The following is a 9,653-nucleotide window of genomic DNA, read 5'->3' as shown; positions in this document are numbered from 1 at the left end:
GTGGGGGAATGGGGCTGGGTTGGATACTGTTTGGAGGGTTAATATGGAGGTGTTGGGCCAAATGGCCTGTTTCCATACTGTAGAGATTCCCTGAAGGTACCAGGAAGGAACCAAGGAATGGACTTAGGGCAACTAGAAGGCGGCATGCAAAAGCTTTCTTGGGAAGGCTTAAGGAAAACTGTGAGGCATTCTCCACTTATGTGAGGAACAAGAGGATGGTCAGAGTGAGGATAAGGCCAATCTGGGATAGTGGAGGGAACTTGTGTCTGGAGTCACAGGAGGTAGGGGAGGTCCTTGATGAATACTATGTCTCAGTATTCACTGCTGAGAAGTGTCTTGTTGTTTGTGAGGACAGCGTGAAACAGGCTAATGTACGTGAACAGGTGGATGTTAAGAAGGAGGATGTAAAAGATAAGGATAGATAAGTCGCTGAATCAGACTGGATGCGTCCAAAGTTACTGCACGAAGCGGGGGAATGGATTGCTACGCACCTGGTGATGACCTTTGCACCCTCACTGTCCACTGGAGTCGGACCAGTTGATTGGAGGCAGGAAAATATTATTCCCTTGTTCATGAAAGGGAATAGGAATAATCCTGGGAATTGCACACCTGTCAGTCTTATGTCTGTGGTGTGCAGATTATTGGAGAGGATTCTGAGAGAGAGGATTTATTTTTCCTGAGGAAACCATAGTTTGATTAGAGATAGTCAGCATGTTTGTATAAGGGACAGGTCATGCCTTAAAAGTCTTATTGAATCTTTTAAGAATGTGACAAAACACCTTTATGGCTTATTCAGGAAATACGGAGGCATGGGATACAGAGAAACCTGTCTGTCTGGATACAGGATTACTGGCCCACAGAAGACAGAGGGTGACGATAGATGGAAATAATTCATCCTGGAACTCAGTGACCAGTGGTTTTCTGTAGGGTGTGATCACAGCACTTCTGCTCTTTGTGATTTTATGAATAAGTTGAATGTGTGAGTGGAAGGGTCGGTTAGTAGACTGGCCAATGACACGAAGGTTGGTGGCGTGGCTGACAGTGTGGAGGGCTGTTGTAGGCTGCAACGGGACATTGACAGGATGCAGAGTTGAGTCGAGAAGTGGCAGATGGAGGTCAATCTGGAAAAGTGTGAAGTCATTCATTTTGAAGATTGAATTTGAATGCAGAAGGCAGGATCTTTGGCAGTGTGGAGAAACAGAGGGATCTTGGGGTCCAAGTCCATAGATCCCTCAAAGTAGCCACCCACGCTGATAGGCTTGTTAAGAAGGGATATATTTTGTGGGATTTCATTAGTTTGGGGATTGAGTTTTAAAGCGGTGAGGTTATGCTGCAGCTCTCTACAGCCCTGGTTAGACCCCACTTGGAATATTGTGTTCAGTTCTGGTCCCTTCATTACAGGAAGGATGTGGAAACTTGAGAGAGGGTAAAAAGAAGATTTACCAGGATGCTGCCTGTACTGGAGGGCATGTCTTATGAAGAAAGGTTGAGGGAGCTACGGCTTTTCTAATTGGAGTGAAGAAGGGTGAGGTGCGACTTGGCAGAGGTGAACAAGGTGATGAGAGGCATTCATAGAGTGAATAATAAGAGATATTTTTTACGCTCATATAAATAGCTATTACAGGGGGTATAATTTTCAGGTGATTAGTGGATGGTTAAGTGGAGATTTCAGAGGTAGGGTCGTTACATACAGAGTGGTGGCTGTGTGGAATGCACTGCCAGCGGTGGCAGTAAAAGCAGATGCATCAGGGATATTTAATATACTTCTGGGTAGGCACATGGATGATAATAAAATGAAGGGTATGGAAGTTAGAGTCATAGAGATGTACAGCACGTAAACAGACCCGTCGGTCCAACCCGTCCATGCCGACCAGATATCCCAACCCAGTCTAGTCCCACCTGCCAGCACCCGGTCCCTATCCCATCAAAGCCTTCCTATTCATATACCCAACCAAATGCCTCTTAAATGTTGCAATTGTACCAGCCTCCACCCTTCATCTGACAGCTCGTTCCATACACGTACCACCCTCTGCGTGAAAAAGTTGCTCCTTAGATCTCTTTTATATCTTTCCCCTCTCAACCTAAACCTATGCCCTCTAGTTCTGGACTCCCCAAACCCAGGGAAAATACTTTGTCTATTTACCCTATCCATGCACCTCATAATTTTGTAAACCTCTATAAGGTCACCCCTCAGCCTCCCGAAACTCCAAGGAAATCATCCCCAGCCTGTTCAGCCTCTCCCTACAGCTCAAATCCGCCAACCCTGGCATCATCCTTGTAAATCTTTTCTGAACCCTTTCAAGTTTCCCAATATCTTTCTGATCGTAAGGAGACCAAAATTGCATGCAATATTCCAACAGTGGCCTACTCAATGTGCTGTACAGTCACAACATGGCCTCCCAACTTCTGTACTCAATACTCTGACCAATAAAGGAATGCATACCAAACGCCTTCTTCACTATCCTATCTACCTGGGTCTCCATTTTCAAGGAGCTATGAACCTGCACCCCAAGGTCTCTTTGTTCAGCAACACTCCCGAGGACCTGACCATTTCATGTATCAGTCCTATTAAGATTTGCTTTCCCAAAATGCAGAACGTTGCATTTCCTGAATTAAACTCTATCTGCCACTTTTTTTTTAATTTTACGGTCAGATAAAAGATTGGCATGTCTCATGGCCGAAGGGTCTTGTTCTGTACTTTTCTGTGTTCTACGTGTCATATGGTAAACTGAGTAATAAACTCAGATCAGTGTAAAAGGATATGGCATTCAGGAGGAGCTAGTCAACTGGACAAAAAATTGGTCTTGATGGTTGGAGACAGGGTGATGAGAGACATGTTGTTTTTTCTGACTGGAGGCATGTGACCAGCGGTGTAGTGGGTCCTCTGTTGTTTGTCATTTGGATAAATGGTTTGGATGGGAATATTGGTTTCCTGGTAAGGAAGGTTTTTGGGTGATACTGACATTGGTGGTAAAGTGGACAGTGAAGAAAGTTGTCTATGATCCAGCAGGATGGACAGTACTGCTGGGAGAGTGGGCTGAAGAATAGCAGATAAAGTTTAATAAGATAAATGTGAAGTGTTCCATTTTGGTGAAACAAACCAGGGTGGGACTTGTACAGTTACTGTTCGGGCCCTGGGTAGTGTTGTCAGTCAGAGACACGGGGATGCAGGTACACAATTCTTTGAAAGTGGTGTCACAGGTAGGCAGGCTGGTGAAGCAGGCGTTTGGGATGTCTACCTTCATTGGGCAGAGCATGAAGAGAAAGGGTTGGGACGTCATGTTGTATCTGTACAAGACATTGGTCATGCCAATATAAAAGCATTGTTGATCAGTGGGAAAAACACATCTGGTTCACTGACCTTTTGTGTATAACATCTGACATTTTAACCTGGTCTGGCTAACATGTGACCCCAGACCCCCTGCAATATGGCTGACTCTGAGCTGTCCTCTGGGTAATTAGCAGTGACACCTTCATCCCATGAATGAATAAATAAAAATACCTATGTCCCTCCCTACCTCTGCAAACCCCCACAGCTGCAGCAATCCGTACTGGCTTTGTAACACCCTGACCACTCTCTGTAACACTCTCACCACCTCCGGCACCTTCACCTCTCCCTGTTCCTTTTGTGACATTATAACCTGGCAGTGATTCCCCTTCCCACTGCTGCCCTCGTGCTAGCAGACCCTTTGCAATCCCTTTAAAACTTATTCCTATAACACAATCTCCCTTCTCGATTTTAAGTAATTTTTGGTGATCTTCTAAGCCTCATAATCTAATATGATACATTTTGTCCTGAGTGAGGGGCCTTGCTGAGGTTTTGTCTGTTTCAATGGAATCTTATTTTTTTGAGTGATTTACACTGTTCCTTCAAATATTTTCCACTGTTCATTTACAGACCCATATTTCTGTCTGTTTCGCCTCTTTACCTTGGTCAGTTCTCCTCTCAAACCAAAGTAATTGGCTGTTTTTGTTTCTAGTTGTAGCTTGTCCTTTCTGTGATTCACTTTAAAACTTTATATTTATTTAAACTGCATTTTATCACAATTTCCCTGAGGATCTCTGCAGGTGACATTACTCATTCACTAAGTTTGATCACACAACGGTCGCACTGAGATAGTTACATCCCTAACCAATTGCACAATTTGTTATTCAAAGAAACACTGAAAAAAATTCTCTGAACTCCTCTTCCAATATCACTGTTGTCAGTGTGAGTGTCCCAGATTATGGGAATATTGAAGTTTCCCCAAATTATCACAATGTGTTTGTTAAAAAAAAATCCAGTGAGTTCCTGTGTAACGCAGTGATGAACAAGGGAATGCTGTTCGGTAGCTAAAACTGTTCTTCTGCTTGTGTCCTTGGCAAGTAGTAGCCACAATTTACATTCAGACTGACTCTACTTCATGATCTGAGACCAAATGCTTTCTCTGTAATGCCTTTCTTACCCATTATTGTTAGTGTTACCCATTTTGCCTGAATATCCACAAGGTTGTGACCCATTGACTATTTCTGTCCACCTTTTGTACACCCTGTAACCACGTCTCTCTGGTATCTTAATCTCTTTTATCTCAGTGTCACAAATCAATCTACCTTATTGAAGAGACATTCAAAAAACATTATTTACTCTTTCCCATAATTTCCTGTCACAAACCGATTCCCTGATGTACAGTTTTAGTTAAGCTCTGTCCCATCCTGTTCCTTTCTGCTTGTCGTCTGCCACATTCCCATACTGCTCCCATTCTTCACCTTTTCCCTTTGGATTTGGAAAGCTCCTTTCACTGGCATCCTCTCTGTCAGTTTAAAGCCCCATCCATAAAACTACCGACAGGATTGGCCAGGACACTGTCCCAGCACACTACCAGTGGGACAATCCGAATGGTTTATTTTTAAACTCAGTTACAGGATGTTGGTGTCTTTGGCTGACCAGCCTTTCTTGCCTAGCCCTAGCTGCCCTTGAGCTGAGTAACTTGCTCGGCCATTTCAGAGGGTAATTGAGAGGCAAACACTTTGCTGTGGGTATGTCATGCAGACCACGTGAGGATGAGCAGATGTCCTTATCTAAAGGACAAGTGTTTGGGTTTTTTGTACATCTGCAATGGTTTCATATTTATTTATGGATTGTTAATTACTATTTTTAAAATTATTGATGGTGGGATTAAAACCCACTTTCCCTGAACATTAGCTGAGGTTTTGGATACATGCTCTAGCAATAATACCACTCGGCCATCACTTCGCCTGCTCACTGGGTGCTCATCCCTGAACACTGACACCAGGGCATCATGAAGCTAAACCCATTCTTCCAACATGACTGTGTGATCCTGAGGTCTTCCAGCACTCTGGTGATATCACTCAGTCTCCCTCCATGTGGTATCCCTCACTGTGGGGATCTAATTGCTGCCTGTGTCAGTGCCTCCCACTCTTGCAGTTACTCCAGATCCTGTGCCAACGGAATTCTCCACTCCAGAGAGATGCAACAGCACAAGCCAGGAATGGAGTGGGATTTTCCAGATCTCTGTGGGGTTCATTTCCATTCTCCATGTATAACCCTCACTGCATCAGTCTAATTTTTCATTCTGTCTATTTCTCTGTCTCCTGTATGTACTCAGGAAGTTTCTGACTCAATAGACTTCCCAATTGCTGGGTATCTTGACTAACACTTCATTGAAGATGGTTGGTCAGCCAGAGAGACAAAGGGCACGGAGATGTGGAGCCTTCAATAAATCCTGCACTGAGGTAAGATCACTCACAGTGCACAGAGCAGAGAGCAGTGTGAGGGCTCCTCACATCGCTAACAAGACATGACATAGATACAGTGCTGGATGGGGAGCACAGTACAGTACAAACACACCCGGGCTCAATCACCAAGTCTATTTTAACTTACATTGCACTGACATAGCATTGGGAGTTCATAGTTATCAATCCAGCCTGTGCTGTCTTAGTGAACATCAGGACACAGATGGGAAAGCAGACTTTCCCATGAGAGGGTTGGAATGCTGCCTGGGATCTTTCTGTTCTGTGTTCAGACTCCAACACTGTACTAAGTCTCACTACTCTGCAACACTGTATCTATGGCATTGCTTGTGCACCAGTGTCTTCAGTATTTTTTAAACTCCTATAACAGTTCCTGCCCCTGTAACCTCCTCCCTCACCGATAGTCCCTCCACATAATAAAAATGTACTGCATTCCAGACTACCATCCCTATCGCTGTCACTTGCTTCAGTGTCTGCAATAAGATTTATTTTGGTACTGTAATCCTCTTTAACTGGATATAGAGTGATACAGCATGGAAACAGAACCTGTGGTCCAACACGTCAATGCTGCCCTTGTTTCCTATACTGAATGAGTCTCATTTGCCTGCATTTGGCCCTTAGTCTTCAACTGTCTCCTCTCTCATGTTCCTGCCCAAATGTGTTTTCCATGTTGTCATTGTTCTTGTTTCTCCCACTGTGCCCCTGGCAGTCCGTTCTATCTGTACACCATCCTCGGTGGATAATATTGCCCCTCATCCCCTCTTTAAATCTTTGCTCTCTCACCTCCAGTTTGTAACCTCGAGTTTTGGACTCCCTTACCTTGGCTAGTCACCATTCTTAGTACCAATCCTTGTGGCACTTCCACTGGTCAAGGTTTCCATTCTGATAAGCAACCCTTCACCACCACCCTCTGTCTTCTACCTTGAAGCCAGTTCTGTATCCAAATAGCTAGTTCTCCCTGTATTCCCTGAGATCGAACCTTGATCATCATGTGTTCAATGGGAAAAACTTGTCGAACACCTACTGAAGTCCATATAGATCACATCTACCGCTCAGCCCTCTTCAATCCTCTTTGTACTTCTTCAAAAAACTCAATCAAGTTTGTAAGACGTGATTTTCTCAATGCACAAAGCCATGTTGACTATCCCTGATCAGTCCTGCCTTTTCAAATATATGTACATCCTGTCCCTCAGGATTCCCTCCAACAACTTGCCCACCGCCGAGTTCAGGCTCACCGATCTATAATTCCCTGGCTTGTTTTTATCGCCCTTCTTTAAACAGTGGCACCACGTTTGCCAACCTCCAGTCTTCTGCCACCTCACCTGTGACTATCGATGTTTGATTCAATATCTCAGCAAGAGGCCCAGCAATCACTTCTGTAGCTTCCCACAGAGTTTGAGGGTACACCTGATCAGATCTGGGGATTTATCCATTTTTATGCATTTCAAGACATCCAACACTTGCTCCTCTGTAATTTGGACAATTTGCATTGGTGTCACCATCTACTTCCCGACATTCGATATCTTCCATGTCTTTTTCCACAATAAAAAATTGATGCAAAATATTTGTTTAGTATCCTCTGTCTTTTAAATGTTGTCATTGTACCTTCATCCACCCCTTCCTCAGGAAGTTCGTTTCCACAATCAAAAAACCACCCTCTTGTTAACAATTTGCCCCCATGTCTTTTTTATTTGAACATCACTCTGTTCTAATCTTAAAAATGTGGTTCCTCCTCTTGAGACTCCCCATCCTGTGGAAAAGACAACTACCATTAGTTGATCATACATACCATGTTTTCCATAAACCTTTATAACATCACATCTCAACCTCCAGGCTCCAGTGAAAAAAGACTCAGCCTGTCCAGCGATTTTGCAGCTCTCAAAGACTTCCATATCCAGCAATATCCTGGTAAATCCCTTCTGAATTCCCTGCAGCTTAATAATATCCTCCTATAACTGGGCGACCAGAATGGGACAGAGTATTGCAGAACAGGCCTCACCAATGTCTGTGCAATTCAACATGACGTCCCAAATCCTCCACTCAATGGACTAAGCAATAGTCAGGCATGCCAAGCACTGTCTTTTCCATCCTGTGATGCGAGCTTCAAAAATTATGCTGCTGAACCCGGAGGTCCCTCTGCTCTAAAACACTAACCGAGGCCCTAACATTAATTGTATAAGCTCTACCCTTATTTGTTTTACCAAGTGCATTACCTCATATTTATTCAGATTGAAGTCATCGACAATTTTTCAGCTCATTCACCCATATCATCAAGATCTCTTTGTAATCTTAGCAAACCTCCTTCACTGCCCACTATGTCACCCTCCAGCCTTCCACTCCATCAGACATGGCTGTCAATGGTGCAAATACCCTTTGCTCGGGGCTCCACAATTTCTTCCCTAGCATTCACAATGCCCTGTGTTACACTTAATCAGGTCCTGGGGCTTTCCATACTTTTGGTTTTAAAACGTCCAGCACCATCTCTTCTATAACATGCCCTCTTTTCAAGCCATAGAGATGTACAAGGGAAACAGACCCTTTGGTCCAACTCATCCTGCTGACCAGAAGACCTAAATAAGTCCATCCCATTTATCAGCATTTGGCCCATGTACCTCTTAATACTTATTATTCACATACCCGTCCATCCCTTAATGTTGTCATGTATCGGTATGTGTTACTTTCTCCTCAGCTCATTCCATACACACATCACCGTGTGCATAAAAAAGCTGTCCCTTCAGTTCCTTTTAAACCCTTTCCCCCTTTAACCTTAAACCTATGCCCTTTAGTTTTGGATCCCCAACCTCTTGGAAAGACCTTGAATGTTAACCCAATCCATACCCCTCATGGATAAACCTCTGTCAGGTCACCCCTCAGTCTCTGATGCTCCAGTGAAAATAACTTGAGCTTATTCGGCACAACCCGGCAACATCTTGTCAATCTTTTGAACACTTTCAAGCTTCACAGCCTCCTTCCTATATCAGGGAGACTGGAATTCAGCGAACTCCAATGTGGTCTAACGTATTACTCTTGTTCCCTGAGATCCCCAGTGTTTGTCCACAGTAAGTTCTGGAGTGAAAAATTGTGTTTTAAGGTCTTAGCCATATCCTGCAGTTCCACAATCAAATTGTCTCATTGATCTTTAAGGAACACTATTTTTGTCTCGAGCTACGCTTTTATCAATATATTTATGCAATCACTTTTATACATCTCCTTATCCTTCTCTGCCGAGGCTATTTCATGTACCCTTTCTGCATTCCTGATTTCCACCAAAGTGTATCCCTACAGCCCTGTGATCCTCAGGGATTCCCTTTATCCAGCTAGCGATACCTGACATGTGCTCTTTTCCTTGTCCAATAGACAGCCAGTGTTTCCGAGTGCTGTCAGCATTGAGCTGCACACAAACAGGAACATGCTGTTGGTGATCGCTCAGTTTAGCTCACTTTTAAAATATTCTGTTGCCAGACTCCCTTTTCCTGCAAATAGACTCCCCAGTCACATTTTGAAAGTTCCTGTCTAAAACTGTCAAGATTGCTCAGCCCCATTTCCTAACTTGAACTTGTGGACCAGACCTGTCCTTTTCCATCACTATTTTCAAGCTAATAGAATTGTGGTCCTTTTGGCAAAAATGCTTTCCTACTCACACCTCAGTCCCTTTCACTACCTTGTTTCCCAAGGGGCGGTCCAGGTTTTGCCCCTTTCTCTTTTCAGGCCATTTACATATTGATTGGGAGATCCTGGAACAAAATTACCAAATTCCTCCCTTGCAATTGCTGAACACTGGCAGTCCCTGTCGATGTTTGGAAAGTTTTAAAAATCCCAACCATAACAGCCCTATTATTATGAATGATATTTGAGACCTCCTGACATATTTGTCCCTCAGTCTGCCACTGATTATTTGGGGT

The sequence above is a fragment of the Hemiscyllium ocellatum genome, chromosome 29 (genome assembly GCF_020745735.1).
Source record: "Hemiscyllium ocellatum isolate sHemOce1 chromosome 29, sHemOce1.pat.X.cur, whole genome shotgun sequence".
Classification (NCBI taxonomy): Eukaryota; Metazoa; Chordata; class Chondrichthyes; order Orectolobiformes; family Hemiscylliidae; genus Hemiscyllium; species Hemiscyllium ocellatum.
The sequence above is the reverse complement of the archived record's forward strand: the minus strand, read 5'-3'. Positions refer to the sequence as shown.